Genomic DNA, 19,782 nt, shown 5'->3' on the forward strand with positions numbered 1-19,782 from the left:
TGATTTTCCTATGTTTTGTAAATCCTTCCTCTGTGATGTTAATGAGATGGGATTTGTGGCAGTTATGTTAATGAGGCAGGACTCAATCTACAAGATATAGTTGTATCTTAAGTCAGTCTGTTTTGAAATATAAAAGAGAGAAGCAAGCAGAGAGATAGGAGGACCTCAAAGCACCAAGAAAGCAGCGTTGGGAGCAGAGCTTGTACTTTGGACCCGAGGTTCCTGCACTGAGAAGCTCCTAGACCAGGGGAAGATTGATGACAAGGACCTTCCCCCATAGTGGACAGAGAGAGAAAGCCTTCTCCGGGAGCTGATACCCTGTATTCAGACTTCTAGCCTTCTAAACTAAATAAAATTCTCTTTGTTCAAGCCGTCCAGTTGTGGTATTTCTGCTAAAGCAGCACTAGATGACTAAGACAGTATGGATTATGTGTCCCCTGCAGTCCAGCCTCCGTGGGCTGCCTCCGTGTGAGAATGGATGACTCCCTGTGTGGAGACTACAGGAGGCGAGCAGATGCAGGAAGGCTGAATAAAGCTTGTGGAGTTGCTGATGCTGATGAAGAGATTTCGTAGGCATGACTGCTACTAAGGCCCTGGCCATGTTAGAAGTTATCCGTCTGCTTTTCTTTTCTGTTAAATTAAAAAAAGAAAGTCTTTTTAAATGACACTTTATTGTGTATTTGGTGAAAGTTTACACAGCAAATTAGGTTGTCATTTAACAATTTTCTACACAAATTGTTCAGTGACATTGGTTACGTTTTTCAGTGTGTCAACATTCTCATTATTTCCGTTCTGGTTGTTCTGTTTTCAGCGATCTGGTTTCCCCACCCCCTTGCCGTCTCTTCTTTGCTTTAGAGTAAGTGTTGACCATCTGGCCTCTTGTAGATGCTTTTTTTTTTTTTTTAAAGGAGCAAGTACTCATGGCTGATATTCTTCATTTTATGAGTCAATCTCTTTTTTAGGTGAAAGTGACTGCAGGGAATATTCTTGGTTCAAGGTTTATGGAGTATCTCAGGGCGACGATCTCAGGGAGTCCTCTAGTCTCAACCGGTCCACTAAGTCTGGACCTTTCTAAGAATTTGAGTTCTGTTCTATATTTTTCTTCCATTCTATCAGGATCTGTCTGTTGTGACCCTGATCAGAATGGTGGGTAGTGGTAGCTGGGCACCATCTAGTTCTTCGGGTCTCAGGGTAGATGAGGCTGTGGTTTGTGCAGATGGTTAGTCCTGTAGACTAGTTTCTTCTCTGAGTCTTTGGTTTCCTTCTTTCTCTTTTATTCCGGATGAGTCAAGACCAATAGTTGTATCTTAGATGGCTGCTTGCAAGCTTTAAGGCCCCAGAAGCTACTCACCAAAGTAGGGTGTAGAACTCTGCTCTTCTGATACACTCACAACATTTAATGTTTTCCTTATGGTTCTTCTGGATATCTTCCATGGGAACAATTGGAAAGAACTAAAACTGTTCTGAGGGCTTATTTCAGAGCTTCAGCTGCTGTCAGGCAGAGTCCTTATGCATGAGAAAATTCTCAACATGGAAGAAGTCCAGGAGAACATGGGGAGATTTTTTTTTATGTCTGCAGAAAATGGAGGGGTAACTTTAGAAAGTAACTTCCAGATAACATGCCTTGGGATTTAGTGGCCAGGAGTCTTAGGGATCACAGACTCGGATGTTGAGGATAGCCATGGATGGAGTATGCTGGTGGAAAGTAATCACCTGGTACCAGGGTTAGATTAGGCTTCTTATACTGAAGACTGGGAAGCTAAGAGACTGAAGAGGCATGTTGTTGTTGGGTGCCATGGAGTTGATTCTGACTCATAGTGACCCCATGTGACAGAGTAGGGTTTTCTAGGCTGTAATTTTTATGGGAGCAGATCACCAGGTTTCTCTCCCATGGAGCCACTGGGTGGGTTTGAACTACTAACCTCTTGGTTAGCGGCTGAGCACTTGACCTTTGTGCCGCCAGGGCTCCTTTGAGGAGGCATATCCTCCCTAATTCAGCTGATGGTTGGCCATGGTTCCCCGTTACGTGGAGCAGACATAGCTTTGCAAACAGCCTTGCGGTGCCCAGCAACCCTGTCACCAGAGACTCTTTTGCATGGGATCGTCAGCTCTATCTCTGAGGCTACAGCTCCAAATTAAGGAGAAAAAAACATAAGCCCTAGAAATAAGTAGGGTCTTTATAAGGAGATCCAGTAGAAGCCCCCCTGCTGTCATTGGCTAATGCCATGGCACTGGGCCAAATACAATGACTCACATTTTTCTCAAACTATTTCTGGGGTTGGTGTCTTGTGGCAAGAGTAGCAGTGGCTTGTTGGTGTTTTTATGTCTTAGTAACATCATCATTTTCTTCAATAGCAAAAATGCCTTTTCTCCTTGATTTATATTTCATGTCAATTGGGTAGGCTTAGACATTGTGTATTTTAAAAAAGGCACCTATTTATTAAACTCATATTGCAGTTCTCAGAAATTATTATCCTTATAGGAAAAGAGAAGATCCCAGATGATCATGTAAGGATGCCTCTGGGATACACTCAGATGGAGGAAATCTAACCCCGCACGTTATTTTATTGTGCAGAGAGAGTTCCGGGTGTTGATAGTGGTCATAAAAACAAAGACCTTTTACAAAGTCTGTTCGATAAATAAGCTCCTTACAGAGTAGTCTTAAAAAATAAACAAACCCGTTGCTGTCAAGTCGATTCCAACTCCTAGCAACCCTACAGGATGGAGTAGAACTTCCCCATAGGGTTTTCAAGGCTGTAACCTTTACGGAGGAAGCCCTGGTGGTGCAGTGGTTAAGCACCCAGCTGCTAACTGAAAGGTTGGAGGTCTGAACCCACCAGGAGATAAATGTGGCAGTCTGCTTCTGTAAAGATTACAACCTTGGAACCACTATGAGACAGTTCTGCTCTGTCTTATAGGGTCGCTATGAGTTGGAATCACCTCAACAGCAATGGGAATCTTTATGGAAGCAGACTGCCACAGCTTTTCTTCCGCAGAGTGGCTGATCAGTTCAAACCGCCAACCTTTCAGGTGACAGCTGAGCGCTTAACCACTGTGCCACCAGAGCTCCTCCAGAGTAGTCTTGGGCTTTGCCAGATTGGATCAAGAGTATCTTGTGGGTTGGCCATGCTTTAAAGTCTTAAATGTCTTTTAATATTGAGAATGTGAGTGCTCTCAGAGATTGTTGGATCAGTAATTATTTACTGAGCATAGACTCTGCGAGGTGCTGCGCTGGGTGTTCGGCAGATATCAGCTCTCTTTCAGTACGTAGTGGGGAGACTTGGAAGAATTCCCCGCAATGGAGTCATAGGGAGGAAAGTTCTTTTTAGGAGTCACTGGGCTCACTGCTGATAAAACTCGCATTTTCACCTTCGCGTGTTCATGTTGATACAGTTAACGTTATTCTGTATTGTTGGGTGTGGTCGAGTTGATTCTGACTCATGGCGACCCCATGTGACAGAGTAGAACTGCCCCATAGAGTTCCCTAAGTTGTAATCTTTACAGGAGCAGATCACCAGGTCTTTCTCCTTCAAAGCTCCTGAGTGGATTCGAACCACTGACCTTTCAGGCAGGAGCTGAGTGATTAAGCACTGCACTGTTATTCTACATGGAGAAGTAATAGTGAGGATATTCTTATGTTGCTTGGAAATGTGAATGTCAGAACACTTTTAAGCAACATTGCCTTTATATTTTAAGTAACTGAAAGACATGTTCTGCTTTAATAACACTTCTAAGGTATTCAGAAACAGAAGACACCCACTCCTCACTTATTGACATGGTTAGGCTCCAAAGACCAGGTGTTCTGTGAAAATTGGTGTTGTGTGAAAATGGAGGATGACCACATCAGATCACAAAATGGAGGATGACTACATCATTACATAACTGCCAAACCACTGAGAATCATGGCCCAGCCAAGCAGACACATAACCTTAACCATCATAGCTAGCATTACTTTTGCCTTGTACCTGGGCGTTCGTTACTGCCAGACACATGTCGTTAATGTTTTTACTATTACAATAGTTTACAATAGTTTTTACTATTGTCGTAAATGCAAAATGTCAGATAACAAAATAGTTGATAAATGAGGAGTAGGTATAATATGAAAGCCTGCTTTTGTGTACCAGTGTGCTAGTAAATAGCTTTACATTTAAATTCGTCCCTGTGCTCAGAGCTCGTGACATAGTTAAGAAGTCTTGAAAAGAAATACTAAATGTACTAGCCATCCATTTTACTAGCCTGCACTTTCCCATTGAGGTTTGTTGGCAATTAGATAAGCACAATTGCCATTCATTTTCGCGCGTTAGTCTTAGTGAGAGGAAAGTTACTTTCAAGATTTACAATATTATCAAAGTGTATGGAAACTTGACTTTGGGGATTTTTAGACCCATGTACCTGCACTTGGGGTCACAAGAGAACTTTGTTGATGTTGTTGTTGAGTGCTGTTGAGTCAATTCCAACTCATATTTTCCCCATGAGGCAGAGTAGAACTGCCCCATAGCGTTTCCTAGGCTGTGATCTTTATGGGAGCAGATTGCCAGGTCTTTCTCCCAAGGAACCACTGGGTGGGTTCAACCTGCCAACCTTCCAGTCAGCAGCCGAACGCTTAACCATTGTGCCTCCAGAGCTCCTTACAAAAGACCTAAGGAGAGGAAATGTTGATGTATTTTGAGGGTCAGCACACTGATTATTGTTTTAAAGGTGGTAAAATTACTTTTTTTGAAGGGAAAAAATTAGGCCTCACTCTACTTAAATTATTACACATCTTCTTTTTTTTTTAAATTGTGGTAAACAAATATGTAACAAAAACATCTGTCACTTCAGCAGTCTTCATGTGTACAGTTCAGTGACATTGATTCTGTTCACTATGTGTTCAGCCATCACCACTCTCCATTCCCCAATCTTCCCATCACCCGTAACAGCAGCTCAGGGTCCTCCAGGCGTCCTGACGCTTCTCTCATCTGGAAGGATGTTGCTGGTAGTTGTTGCTGGGTGCTGTGGAGTCGATTCTGATTCATAGTGGCCCCACGTAACAGAGTAGAATTGCCTTGTAGGGTTTCCTAGCTGTAACCTTTACAAGGGCATATTGTCAGGTCTCTCTTCTGTGGAGCCACTGGGTGAGTTTGAACCACCGACCTTTCCTTTAGCAGCCAAGCACTTAACCGTTGGGCCACCAGGGCTCCTTTAAATCACCCACTGTAAATGGATTCTGTACGTCGTACTTTTCCTCTGTCCTGTTTGCTGTATAATATGGTGTAACGCTAGCTGAAGAAAGTATGTCAGACCAGTTCTGGGATGCAGTGCCAGCTCTGTGCTGGAAAATGAGCGCTAACACATGGTGTAATGAGTCAGAAGTGGGAAGATGTTTTCTGCTTCAGCAGCTGGAACTGCTGAGCAGTGGTGAGTCACTGGCTTTCCAGGAAGGTGAAGGGTTGGAGGTGGCCTGCACGGGGGGCTTTTAGAAAAGGGAATAAAACGTCTGCCTGTTGAACCCAGGGGTAACCACGTTTGTAAGGACAGCAGCTAGGATTTATTGGGTGCTTACCATGCCCCAGGCAGTAACTAAATACTCTCACCATATCCTCAGTATTATGTGGTAGACGCTGCTGTTCGCCCATTTTACAGCTGAAGAAACGAAGGAAGGTAACCGGCTGAGGGTTTTGTAAGTGGTGGTGACAGGCTGTCGTTCTTAACCACAGCATCTTAGTTTACATGGTGTTTTCAAAATGTGTTTTTTTAAAGTAAAAAGAAAGTTTTATTTGGCATATATTCAAAAGCACAAAAGTGGGAAGCAGACAGGCATGCTGCCACAGCCATGTCTGCCCGAGTCCAAAGAATATTACAGAACAGGCAAGAGTGGGAACACGGACAAGCGTGCTGCCACAGCCATGTCTGCCCGAGTCCAAAGAATATTACAGAATAGGCAAGAATGGGAAAACGGACAAGCGTGCTGCCAGAGCCATGTCTGCCCAAGTCCAAAGAATATTACAGAACAGGCAAGAGTGGGAAAACAGACAAGCATGCTGCCACAGCCATGTCTGCCCGAGTCCAAAGAATATTACAGAACAGGCAAGAATGGGAAAACGGACGAGCATGCTGCCACAGCCATGTCTGCCCGAGTCCAAAGAATATTACAGAACAGGCAAGAGTGGGAACACGGACAAGCGTGCTGCCACAGCCGTGTCTGCCGGAGTCCAAAGAATATTACAGAATAGGCAAGAGTGGGAACACGGACAAGCATGCTGCCACAGCCGTGTCTGCCGGAGTCCAAAGAATATTACAGAACAAGCAAGAATGGGAAAACGGATGAGCATGCTGCCACAGCCATGTCTGCCCGAGTCCAAAGAATATTACAGAACAGGCAAGAGTGGGAACACGGACAAGCATGCTGCCACAGCCATGTCTGCCTGAGTCCCTCAAAATGTTTTAAGGATGTGAAATTCAGGCATCTTATTTTTGTTTTCAGAAACCTCACAATTCATTGCTAGGCTTTATCTGCTTTGTCCACTGAAACCAAAGCCCGTTGCCATTGAGTCGATTCCCACTCACTGGAATTTAAAAATACCCTTCTTCTGAAATTATCAATTCCTGGTGTTGGTAGGTGCCATCAAGTTAATTTTTCACTTATGATGACCCTATGTGACAGAGCAGAACTGCCCCGTAGGGTTTCCTAGGCTGTAATCTTTACGGGAGCAGATCACCAGGTCTTTCTCCCAGGGGGTCTCTGGGTGGATTCGAACCGCCAACCTTTAGGTTAGCAGCTGAGTGTGCCACCAAAAAGAAAAAGAAAACTCGTTGACTTTGAGTTGATACCGACTCATAGAAACTCTATAGGACAGAGTAGAACTACCCCATAGGATTTCCAAGGAGCGGCTGATGGATTCGAACTGCCGACCTTTTGGTTAGAAGCTGAGCTCTTAACCACTGTACCACCAGGGCTCCTTAAATTCTGGTGATCTGTCAATATTCAGTCAAACTGAATGTCAAAAAGCATGACTGGGTTGCCAAAAGAGTTGTAAATGTTGAGAAAGCTGCTGAAATGTCTTGTTTCAGTTTTTCTAAGTGTTTTTTGCTATTTCTGTTGCTTTTTAGAATGTCAGTGATTATGAAATTACCCATTTAGGGTAATTAAAAAGACAACTAAAAATCTTTTTAAAACATTTCTATTCCCAAAAGTGGAAAAAGAACATTCTTCATGTAACTCATCACCTAGAAATGAAACTGTTTACATTAAAATTAAAAACAAAATGTTTTCAATTTTATTGAGGCACAGCTTGCTGTTGTTTTTGCCTTCAAGTTGATTGACTTCTAGCCACCCCGTGTGACAGAGTAGGGCTGTCCGTTAGTTTTCTTGACTGTCATCTTTATGGAAGCAGATCCCCAGGTCTTTGTGTGCAGAGCCGCTGGGTGGGTTTGAACTGCCAACCGTTTGGTTAGCTGCCAGGTTCTTAACCACTGGCATGATTTACATCCCATAGAATGACCCCTTCTAAGTATAGTGTTCAGGGATTTTAATAAGAGCACAGAGTTGTACAGCTATCACCACCATCTGGTTTTAGAATATTTCTGTAACCCCAAAAAGTACCTTCGTGCCCATTTGCAGTCAATCCCTCCCCTTACCCCTAGCACAGGTGGCCTCTCATCTGCTTTCCACCATATCCACTTTTTAAAAAATTGTTGTAAAAAACGTCGCATTGGCTTTGAAGTGTTGGGCACGTTTTCTGTATGTGTTTACGGGAAAGCCTCTTCTCTGCCTTTGGAATCATTTGTGTGATGGGAGAGCAAGGTGAGGATTTGCTAAGCTCTCTTTGCTTTACCTATCGCCCGTGTCATCGTCCGCGCCAGCTCTGTTTCAGTAGCTCTGGGTTTCACTGAACGTTTATAAATGCAGAGGACATGACTCAGCCATTTTTTCACAGTGAACCGCTTATTGTCTGTGCACATGTGGTACTTCTGAGTTAATTCCAGACTTGGGTAACTAAGAGGAAAAACGTTTAATGTTCATGGCAGGATGGAGTGATAATTGCTGTCCTTAAGTGCTCTAGAGGAGCCCTGGGGCTGCAAGGGTTAAGTACTTGGCTGCTAACTGAAAGGGTGGAGATTCAGATCCATCCTGCAGCTCATCAAGAGAAAGACCTGGCGATCTGCTCCCGTAAAGATTACAGCCTAGGAAACCCTACAGGGCAGTTCTACTTTGTCATATGGGGTCACTGTGAGTTATAATTGACATGACAGCTCTTAACAGCAACATACCGGAAGATGAGGTTCAATTTTTTTGTGAACTTTGCACTCTAAATGCAAATAGGTGATATCACTTAGAGTGTTTTGAAGCCTTCCAGGAAACCTTTTAGTTCGGCTGAAGTAGAAGACATTTACTTTGTCTTATGCAGACTGCTTTTGGGGCTAATTGCCTGTCCCCGTGTGCTTTGTCCCAACACCTGAGTTCGGCCGAGGTGTTCTGAGGTGTTCTGGATCCCAGGGGGTCACAGGTGCAGCAGAAGCAGACCCCAGAGAGCTAATGCAGACTCTGCCTTAGGTCGCACAAACATCTCCCGACATTAACTGGGTTTGTTGTGGGAACTAATTAAGTCGTAGTAACAACCGACAAACATGGTGTCAGATGGGCAAACAGTGACGGTGCCGCTGAATTGAGAGGGGAGGAAGAATACACGGGAGAGAGATCTGATCGTAGCTGACGGAGGATGGTTGTCTGACCTCTGATGCCGATTAATACTGATTTTAATTGGAAGTGCCTAACCCCGTGCCAAGTGCTACAGGATTTGGCGTGTGTAGAGATTTTCCTTTAACGATTTCTTCTCAAAAGTGATGCATTAATTATTGACTAATAGAAAACAGAAGAAGCTCTGGTGGCGCGATGGTTAAGCACTTGGCTGCTAACACAGAGGTTGGTGGTTAAAATCCATCCAGCGGCTCCATGAGAGAAAAGATCTGGTGATCTGCTTCCATAAACATTACAGCCTAGAAAACCCTATGGAGCAGTTCTGCTCTGTCACATGCGGTCGCTCTGAGATGGAATTGACTCGACCGCACCAAACAACAACGATTGTAAATAAACAATATGCAAATGAAATATTCTTTTTTGGGTTCCTGTCTATTCCACGTTGCCAAAACTGGAAGAAACTAAGAATCCAAGGAAAGAATGAAGACCAGCTCAGGAGTTGATGCCAGGGCATTCTGGAAATGCCAAACAATTCCTTTCTCCTTCTTGCCTTTTTCAAATCTTCCTTTGCCTTCCCTTCCAGAGAGCTTACTGTGCCTAATGCCAGACTGTGGCTGTCTTTTTTTTTTATAGCTCAAAGTATCTAAATCATGTATTTAAATAGTTTTTTTAAAAGATAGATCGAGTACAACTCTAGCTTATGATTAAAAAAAAAATGTGCATCTATGTTCCAAGAAAAGATTTAAGATAGCTAAACTGTTGCTATGTTGTATTCTGACATAATTTTTAGACCTAGAAATGAGTCTTCACCAGAGAAAATTAAAATGTCCCTTGAGGTGAAATATTACTATAGGAACAATAGAAAATAGTAAAAAATGAAAATTTCTGTATCTTATTAAATCTGTCTTAGAGGAAGTACAACCAGAATGCTTCTTAGAAGCAAGGATGGCGAGACTACTTCTCGCATACTTTGGACATGTTGTCAGGAGGGATCAGTCCCTGGAGAAGGACAAGATGCTTGGTAAAGTAGAGGGTGAGCGAAAAAGAGGAAGACCCTCAATGAGATGGACTGACACAGTGGCTGCAACAATGGGCTTAAGCATAACAACGATTGTGAGGATGGTGCAGGACGGGGCAGTGATTGGTTCGTTGTACATAGGGTGACTGTGAGTCGGAACTGACTCTGTGGCACCAACAACAGCATCATTAAATCATATATAATCAAGAATGTCCAAGATATTTATTTCTGTACTCAACCTAGGAATAATGTTCAGATCTTACCGCTGCAGTTACACAGGTGATGACAGAAACGTAAGGACACATACGCTTGACCTTCTCCTGAATTAGCAATAAGGCTGTAGATCCCCAGAAGAAAGCTTCCCAAGCTCATAGACCCTCTCAAAAAGGTCTCAATTTCCTTAGAAAGCAAACGACACAGGTAATGAAAACTTCAGTTAGGGGAGGGGAATATAAGAATACCACTCTGTATGCACCTCACGTGTCTGTCAGTGCGTTATACTGTGGGGGCTTGCGTGTTGCTGTGATGCTGGAAGCTATGCCACCAGTATTCAGGTACCAGCAGGGTCACCCATAGTGAACAGGTTTCCGCTGAGCTTCCAGACTAAGTCAGACTAGGAAGAAGGACCTGGCAATCTACTTCTGAAAAGAATTAGCCAATGAAAACCTTATGGATAGCAGCGGAACATTGTCTAATATAGTGCTGTAAGATGAGCTCCCCCAGGTTAGAAGGCACTCAAAAGACGACTGGGGAAGAGCTGCCTCCTCAAAGTAGAGTCAACCTTAATGATGTGGATGGAGTCAAGATTTCGGGACCTTCATTTGCTGATGTGATATGACTCAAAATGAGAAGAAAAAGCGGCAAACAGCCATTAATAATCAGAATGTGGCATGTACAAAGTATGAATCTAGGAAAATTAGAAATTGTAAAAAATGAAATGGAACACATAAACATCCATATCCTAGGTATTAGTGAGCTGAAATGGACTGGTATTGGCCATTTTGAATCGGACAATCATATGGCCTGTTACGCCGGGAATCACAACTTGAAGAGGAATGGCATTGCATTCATCGTCAAAAAAACATTTCAAGATCTATCCTGAAGTACAGCTGCTGTCAGTGATAGAATAATATCCACATGCTTACAAGGAAGACCAGTTACACGACTATTATTCAGATTTATGCGCCAACCACTAAGGCCAAAGATGAAGAAACTGAAGATTTTTGCCAGCTTCTGCAGTCTGAAATTGATCGAACATGCAATCAAGATGCATTGTAATTACTGGTGATTGGAAAGCAAAAGTTGGAAACTAAGAAGAAGGATTGGTAGTTGGAAAATATGGCCTTGGTGATAGAAACAATGCCCGAGATCGCGTGATAGAATTTCACAAGACCAACGACTTCTTCATTGCAAATACCTTTTTTCACCAACATAAACAGCGACTATACACCTGGACCTCACCAGATGAAATACACGGGAATCAAATTGACTACATCTGTGGAAAGAGACAATGGAAAAGCTCAGTATCATCAGTCAGAACAAGGCCAGGGGCCGACTGTGGAACGGATCATCAGTTGCTCATAGGCAAGTTAAACTTGAAACTGAAGAAAATTAGAACAAGTCCTCGAGAGCCAAAGTACGACCTTGAGTATATCCCACCTGAATTTAGAGCCCATCTCAAGAATAGATTTGATGTGTTGAACACTAATGACCGAAGAGTAGGCGAGTTGTGGAATGACATCAAGGACATCATACATGAAGAAAGCAAAAGGTCATTTAAAAGACAGGAAAGAAAGAAAAGACCATAATGAATGTCAGAAGAGACCCTGAAACTTGCTGATGAACATCAAGTAGCTAACACAAAAGGAAGATATGATGAAGTAAAAGAACGGAACAGAAGACTTCAAAGGGCAGCTCGAGGAGACAAAGTAAAGTATTATAATCACATGTGCAAAGAGCTGGAGCTAGAAAACCAAAAGGGAAGAACACAGTCAGCATTTCTCAAGCTGAAAGAGCTGAAGAAAAAATTCAAGCCTCGAGTTGCAATAGTGAAGGATTCTCTGGGGAAAATATTAAATGATGCAGGAATCATCAAAAGAAGATGGAAGGAATACACAGAGTCATAATACCAAAAACAATTGGTTAACGTTCAACCATTTCAAGAGGTAGCATATGATCAGGAACCGATGGTACTGAAGGAAGAAGTCCAAGCTGCACTGAAGGAATTGACGGAATATCAATTAGATCTTGCAACAAACAGATGCAGTGCTGGAAGTGCTCACTCGTCTGTGCCAAGAAATTTGGAGGACAGTTACCTGGCCAACGACTGGAAGAGATCCGTATTTATGCCTATTCCCAAGAAGGTGATCCAACCGAATGAGGAAATCATTGAACCATATCATTAATATCACATGCAAGTAAAAATTTGCTGAAGATCATTCAAAAGCAGCTGCAGCAGTATGTCAACAGGGAACTGCCAGAAATACAGGCCAGATTTAGAAGAGGTTGTGGAACCAGGGATATCATTGCTGATGTCGGATGGATCCTGGCTGAAAGCAGAGAATACGAGAAGGATGTTTACCTGTGTTTTATTGACTATGCAAAGGCATTCGACTTGTGGATCATAACAAATTATGGATAACATTGGGAGGAATGGAAATTCCAGAACACTTAATTGTGCTCATGAGGAGCCTGTACATAGATCAGGAGGCAGTTATTTGGACAGAACAAGGGGATACTCTGTGGTTTAAAGTTAGGAAAGGTGTGCATCAGGGTTGTACCTTTCACCATACCTGTTCAGTCTGTACGCTGAGCGAAGAATCTAAGAAGCTGGACTATATAAAGAAGGCGGCGGCATCAGGATTAGAGGAAGACTCATTAACAACCTTTGTTAAGCAGATTACACAACCTTGCTTGCTGAAAGTGAAGAGGACTTGAAGCCCTTACTGATGAAGATCAAAGACCACAGCAGTATGGACTACACCTCAACATAAAACAAAAATCCTCACAACTAGACCAATAGGCAACATCGTGATAAATGGAGAAAAGATTGAAGTCATCAAGGATTTCGTTTTACTTGGATCCACAATCAACACCTATGGAAGTAGCAGTCAAGAAATCAAAAGGCGCATTGCATTGGGCAAATCTGCTGAGGAAGACCTCTTTAAAGTGTTAAAAAGCAAAGCTGTCACCTTGAAGACTAAGGTGCGCCTGACCCAAACCATGGTGTTTTCAGTTGCATCATATGCATGTGAAAGCTGGACAGTGAATTAGGAAGACCGAAGAATAATTAACGCCTTTGAATTGTGGTGTTGGCGAAGAATATTGAATATACCATGGACCAAATCTGTCTTGGAAGAAGTACACCAGAATGCTCCTTAGAAGCAAGGATGGCAAGACTAAGTCTTACATACTTTGGACATGTTATCAAGAGGGATCAGTCCCTGGAGAAGGACATCATGCTTGGTAAAGTAGAGGGTCAGCGAAAAAGAGGAAGACCCTCAATGGGATGGATTGACACAGTAGCTGCAACAATGGGCTCAAGCATAACAACGATTGTGAGGATGGCGCAGGACCAGGCAGTGCTTTGTTTTGTGGTGTGTAAGGTCGCTATGAGTCAGAGCTGACTTGACAGCGCCCAACAACAACAACACCACTCTATATCCATGCATATCTTTCTTTACTACTTCTTAGGACCTTTCATATATTTTTCGATACTGACAGTCACCCCGGGAGATAGGCAGGTTTCACTTAATCATTCCAATGAGATATTTTCCCCATGAAAACTGACGGATGCCAACAGAAGTTTGCTCTTGGGCCTAGTATTCATGTATTCAAAGAACTAATAAAATTAAAAAAATATTGTTTTTCTGATTAGCTTTAGTTTCAGAAATTGCATTAGACTTGTCTTATTTTCTTAATCCATCCTTTACAGGGAAGACAAGAAATTTCTGAAGTCCATCTTTGGATTCTTTTGGGATTCTTGCTGACTAAGGAACATTTTTAGTTGCCAGAAGTGTTTCTTTGTTTCGCTCATATTCTGAGGCAGAGAAAGTGGGTGTTGGCTGTCCAGATGTAGATGTTCTGAAAATCACTGCACGGCTCTTGCCCTTGGAACAGGCGTATCGTGATGTAGGTCTGCAGAACTTAAGTCTTTCTCACTGACGTCTCAGGGTGGGTTAGGCGTAGGAGCACTAGGCTAGCAGAAAGCTTCCAGTTTTACTATGATGCTTAACTGTTCTGTTACATGTTTTACAAGTAATCAACAATGCTCTTTTGGAGTCATATTTTTTCACGATTTTTGCTTCTTTAAAACTGAGTGAATAATTTTTTGCTTCTCGATTAAGAATTTTCTGTATTTTGGGTGTCAGTTTGGGCTTGGGTTTGAGGTGCACTCGAGAGTTACCTGACACCAGCAGCTGGAAACTGTATGGCCATGTTTCTTCAAAAGCGTTCTTAGCATAGAGGGTACTGGGCTCGGCCCAGGCAGCTAGCTTGTAGTTTCTGGGCCGAAGCCTCAAGGTAATGAGTGCTTCTGCCTCATCATTGTCGCCGGTGAGAAAAGGAGATGCCGGACATCTGTAGGGTTCTTGTTTGGTCCCAACTATAATTTCATTTGATAACCCGAAGAATCAGGAGCCCTGGTGGCGCAGTGGTTAAGCGTTTGGCTGCCAACCTAAATGTTGGTGGTTTGAACCCACAGCCTCTCCATGGGAGAAAAGACCTGACGATCTGCTCCCGTAAGGATTATAGCCTAGGAAACCCTGAGGCGGTTCTACACTGTCGTATAGGGATACCATGAGTCAGAATAGACTCGACGGCACACACCAACTGTGTGTATATATGTACGTATATAGTCCCTGGGTGGCACAAATGGTTTACTCTCCCTACTGACCTAAAGGTTGGCAGTGTGAACCCACCCAGCGGTGATTTACACTCTTGGAAACCTTCTGGGGCAGTTCTACTCAGTCCTATATGGTTGCTCTGAGTCGGAGTTGACTCGACAGCAGTGGGTTTTAAAAACGAATGAGAAACTCAAAGAAAAAGATTGTTTCTGGAAGAGTTCCATGGAGTCGTTTATTTGTTATATAGGAACATCACAGACTGACTGGCATATGAATAATACAACTGTGTGTTTCCTCAAATTTACTCCACGTTCGACCTCATTTTGTTATATTTGTAAAGCTTACAGTACCGTGGTTTCTTTTTTAAAAATAATATTGTGTTTTCAGTGAAGGTTCCCATTCAACAAATTCGACACAAGTTGTTAGTGAAATTGGTTATATTCTTCACAATGTGTGAGCATTGTCATTATTTCCATCCTGGTTGTTCAGTTTCCATAAATCTCGTTTCCTTGCCCCCCACCTTCTCATTTTTCTTTTAAAGTGATTGTTGACTGTTTGGTCTTGTGTAGGTGATTTTTTAAAGGAATGTAGTACTTACAGGTGATATTCACTATTTTTTGAGCCAATTTGTTATTCAGCTACCTCAAGGGTTAGTTTTGGTTCAGAGTTTGAAGAGTATCTCAGGGTGATAGTCTTGGGGAGTCCTCCAGTCTCGTCCAGTCCAGTGGATCTGTTTTTGTTTTTTAGAAATTTGAGGTTCTGTTCCATATTTTTCTCCCATTCTATCAGGGTCTATCTGTTGTGGCCATGATCAGAACAGTTGGTAGTGGTAGCCGGGCACTATCTAGTTCTTCTGGTCTCAGGGTAGACGAGACTGTGGTTCTTGTAGACTATTTGTTTCAGTACCTGTGTTTTGATGAATCCATGGGCACTAATAGAATAGGCAGCACACATTTTAATTTTACTACAGCCATTTAAACGTCAGTTGTCATCATCTGGATAGCGGATGCCACTTCATTTGTTCAGTAGGCTGGTCTGCCAGATGGGGGACCGGAGTTGAACTGAGGAGAGACCCAAATGAGTATTTACTGATAAGATGTGAGAGAAGGTGCAGAGACTTGAACACATGGCATTGTTGAAAATAAATGAGACATTCTTTACTAATTAAACTATTGTTTGGTTTATAGAAAACATCAGGTGATATTTTTGGTTTAAGGATAAACGTTTAAAGATTGTCTCAGGGCAGTAGTTTGGAGGGTTTATCCATCATCTGATGGTTCCAGAAAGTCTGGATGCCATGAGAATTTGAAATTCTGTTCTGCATTTTCCCCTTCTGATCAGGATTCTTCTATCGAATCTTTGGTCAAAACCTTCAATAATGGTAGCCAGACACCATCCAGTTCTTCTGGTCTCATGGCAAAGGAGGCAGTTGTTCACGGAGGCAATTAACTACACATTCTATATCCTCCTCCTATTCCTGACTCTCCTTCCTCTGTTGCTCCAGGCAAATACAGACCGGTTGTTGTGCCTTGGATGGCTGCTTGCAAGCTTTGAAGAATCCAGGCACTACACAAGGAGGTAGTGGGTAGAACTATAAATGATAGTAGGCCAATTTACATTCCCCAAACTCCATTTAGTTCTTTGGTCTTATGCTAACATACAGTGGCTCAAAAAACATGTTTGCAATTCCTTTGGAACCCTGGTGGTGCAGTGGTTAAGAACTTTGGTGCTGACCAGAAGGTTGGCAGTTCGAATCCACCAGGTGCTCCTTGGAAACCCTGTGGGGCAGTTCTTCTCTGTCCTGTAGGGTCGCTATGAGGCGGGATCGACTCGACGGCAACGGGTTTGCTTGTTTGTTTTTATTTCAACTGTTACTTCTGTGCTAGTGACAAGCAGATCTCTGTATCTCATCCACACAAACTTTCTGGATCTAAATTTGCAGCTGAGTACAGGGCAGTTCTGTCTGCCACCTCCCCTTCCACCCACACACACAAGAAACTACATGTTAATGAGAATATTCTTTATAGATCTTTGATTATATATATATGTATTTTAAAGTTCTTTGAAAACCGTAACAAACTTTAAACTTTCTGAATATCTTTTAATTCTATTTTCTTTAATCAAAAGTTGAAGACTTTAAAGAAATGTTAATTATCTTAAAATGATTGATGTTCCTTTTCCTTTTTCCCCATCTGGAAAGTCATAAGCCTGGGTGGATCTTTTGTAGGCCCACCTATGTTCATTTCACAGGGCACACAATTGAGTCTCTCAAATCAGCTTTTCCAAGCAGAAATCCCTAGATAGACAGGGCCAGTCTACTTTGATTCACTTGATGGTGTTAGTTTTCAGAATGTCTTTAGTAAATAAATAAAGGGAAGACTTAAAAAAACAAAGTAGAAATTCTCAGTGTGTTTTGAGGAACTTCCAGCCCTTCAAGGTCACTGACCGAGGGCTTAAAGCTCCCACAGAGAACATGTTGGTCTAGAGGCCAGCGTCCTGGTCTGTTCAAGGACTCAGCATTTTTCTCCTTAAATCTGATGTTTTCTCACGGCCTAATAAAGATGAGAAGGAGCCCTGGTGGCACAGCGGTTATGCTCTTGGCTGCTAACCAAAAGGTTGGTGGTTTGAACCCACCCAGCGGCTCTGCCAGAGAAAAGACCTGGCAATCTGCTCCGGTAAAGATTACAACCTAGGAAACCCTATGAGGCAGTTCTCCTCGGTCACATGGGGTCGCTTTGAGTCAAAACAGTCTCCGTGGCACCCAGCAACAACAATAAAGAGTGGGTTGCTTACTCTTTGCACCTCCCTTCCATAACCTTTCTAAATATCAAGTGGGGTACGTGTGGGAACATTGTAACAAAGAACAGGTGGCTGATAAATTCCACTGAGATTTCAGAAATTCTTTTGCTTAAAAGACTTTTCAAGAAACAAGTTTTCTGGCCAGAGCCCGTTCCTGTAACAGTGATTTTGACTCACCAGAAGCTGGGGCTCTGAGGCATTTACTGCCTTTTTCTAATGTTCCCATCCATTTATATTCCTTTCTATTCACAGGGGTTGTTGTTGTTGTTGTTGGGTTGATTCCGACTCATAGTGACCCCATAGGACAGAGTGGAACTGCCCCATAGAGTTTCCAAGGAGCGGCTGGTGGATTCGAACTGCCACCCTTTTGGTTAGCAGCCGAGCTCTTCACCATCATTAGCTAACACTAGTCTAATGCCTGTGTTCTTCGGATGCTCCCACTTCTCTTCCAGTGATTTTGGTCTTACAGCCTCATTGCTCCTTACTCCAGTTTTCTCTGAAGAGCGCCTAGCAAATCAGTCCCTCTTGTTTCATTTCTGCAGTCTTTCTACTTAAGTTGAATAAATGTTATGTCTCCTGGAAGAAGTGAGGAAGCGCATGGGAACTGAGGCTTGATAGAGCCCTTGTGAGTTGTGAGGCTTCTGTGTGCCTGCAGGACCCCTGGTGGCGCAGTGGTTAATCACTCAGCTGCAAACCCAAAGGTCGCCAGTTTGATCCCAACAGCAGCTCCGAGGGAGAGAGACCTGGCGATGTGCTTCTGTAAAGATTACAGCCTAGGAAACCCAGTGGGGCAGTTCTACTCTGTCCTACGCTGATGTTGTTAGGTGCCATCAGGTCAGTTCTGACTCGTAGTGACCCTGTGTACAAAAGAACAAAACGCTGCTTGTCCCACACCCTCCTCATAATCATCGCGAATTGGAGCTCATTTTTGCGGCCACTGTGTTAACCCAGCTCTTTTTGTAGGCCCACCTATGTTCATTTCACAGGGCACACAATTGAGTCTCTCAAATCATTTTCGGGGCATGACTTAAATTGGGACTATTAAAATCTGCATTTCAAAGCCGCTTATTAGCTCTCTCTTCTTTTGAACTGTAGGTGGTCTTCTTAAGTAGATTTCAGCATAGTTAATTTTTTTTTTTTTTTAAATATTTGACTGGGAGATGATTTTTTTTTCCTGCTTCATTGACCCTTTTGATAATCTGGCCAAAAAATTATTTAATAATGCACTAAGTAATGAGTTTGTGACTTCAAAGTTCACATGGTTTTTGTAAGACTTTATGATATTAGACTGTATTAATGAGTGGTTAGGAAAAGGAATAATTTTGGGGAAAAACATGCCTGAGTCAAATTGAATCTTTGCTTCATTATGTTAATAATTATTTAATACTGATTCTTTCCCTTAAAATTGATTTCACTTTAACTATTTAATATTACAGTAAATTTTCACGTGCATTGAAATGCCTATTTTGTGATATGAATGTTGCAGAACTTCTACTAAACGCTTAACTCCATAATTATTTAAAGCAGTGTTTCTCAAATTGGCACTGCTGACATTTTGGACTGGATAGTTCTTTTTTTTTAATAACTTATTTAAATTTGTTGTTGTTGTTGAAAATATACACAGCAGAATATACACCAATTCAACAGTTTCTTCATGTACAATTCAGTTACATTGATTACATTATTCAAGTCATGCAGCCATTCTCACCCTCCTTTTCCGAATTGTTCCTTCCTTATTAACATAATCGTACCACCTCCTAAGCTTCCTATCTAACCTTTCAAGTTGCCATTGTCAGTTTGATCTCATGTAGATGGTTCTTTATGTTTAGGGCTTCTAGTCTACCTCCTAATTCTTTGGGTAGTGTCTTGGGTCTTAAAAGCTTGAAAGAGGCCACCTAAGGTATAACAATTGGCCTCTATTTGCCTGGAGCAACAGAGGAAGAAGGAGAGTCAGGAATAGGAGGAGGAAATGGAATGTGTGGCTAATTGCCTCCATGAACAAGTGCCTCCTTCACCATGAGACCAGAAGAGCTGAATGGTGCCTGGCTACCATTACTGAACATTTTGATCAAAGATTCTGTAGAAGAATCCTGATCAAAAGGCGGGGGTAGTACAGAACGAATTTTAAATTCTCACAAAATCTAGCATTTCTGGAGCCATGAAGGCTGAATGAACCCTGAAACTATTGCCCTGAGATAATCTTTAAACCTCAAACCAAAAATACCTTCCAAAGTCTCCTTTAAACTAAACAATAGTTTAGCGTAATTTATAAACAGTGTCTGGACTGGATGATTCTTTGTTGTGTGGGACATGGGGGGAGACTCTCTTGTGTACTGTGGAATGGTTCTCCACCCACTAGATGCCAGTAGCATCCCATGTTACCCAGCTGTGACAACCAAAAATGCCTACAGCCATTTCCAGATGTCTCCTGCAGGACAGAGTTG

At 42.4% G+C, this 19,782-nt stretch overlaps 1 pseudogene; it reads right to left on the reverse strand.

The window, feature by feature from the left end:
* Positions 1-13,684: 13,684 nt before the first annotated feature.
* LOC101348407 (uncharacterized) overlaps positions 13,685-19,782 on the reverse strand; it is a 37,872-nt pseudogene continuing 31,774 nt past the window's right edge.

This window comes from Trichechus manatus, unplaced genomic scaffold, assembly GCF_000243295.1.
Source record: "Trichechus manatus latirostris isolate Lorelei unplaced genomic scaffold, TriManLat1.0 scaffold00344, whole genome shotgun sequence".
Classification (NCBI taxonomy): Eukaryota; Metazoa; Chordata; class Mammalia; order Sirenia; family Trichechidae; genus Trichechus; species Trichechus manatus.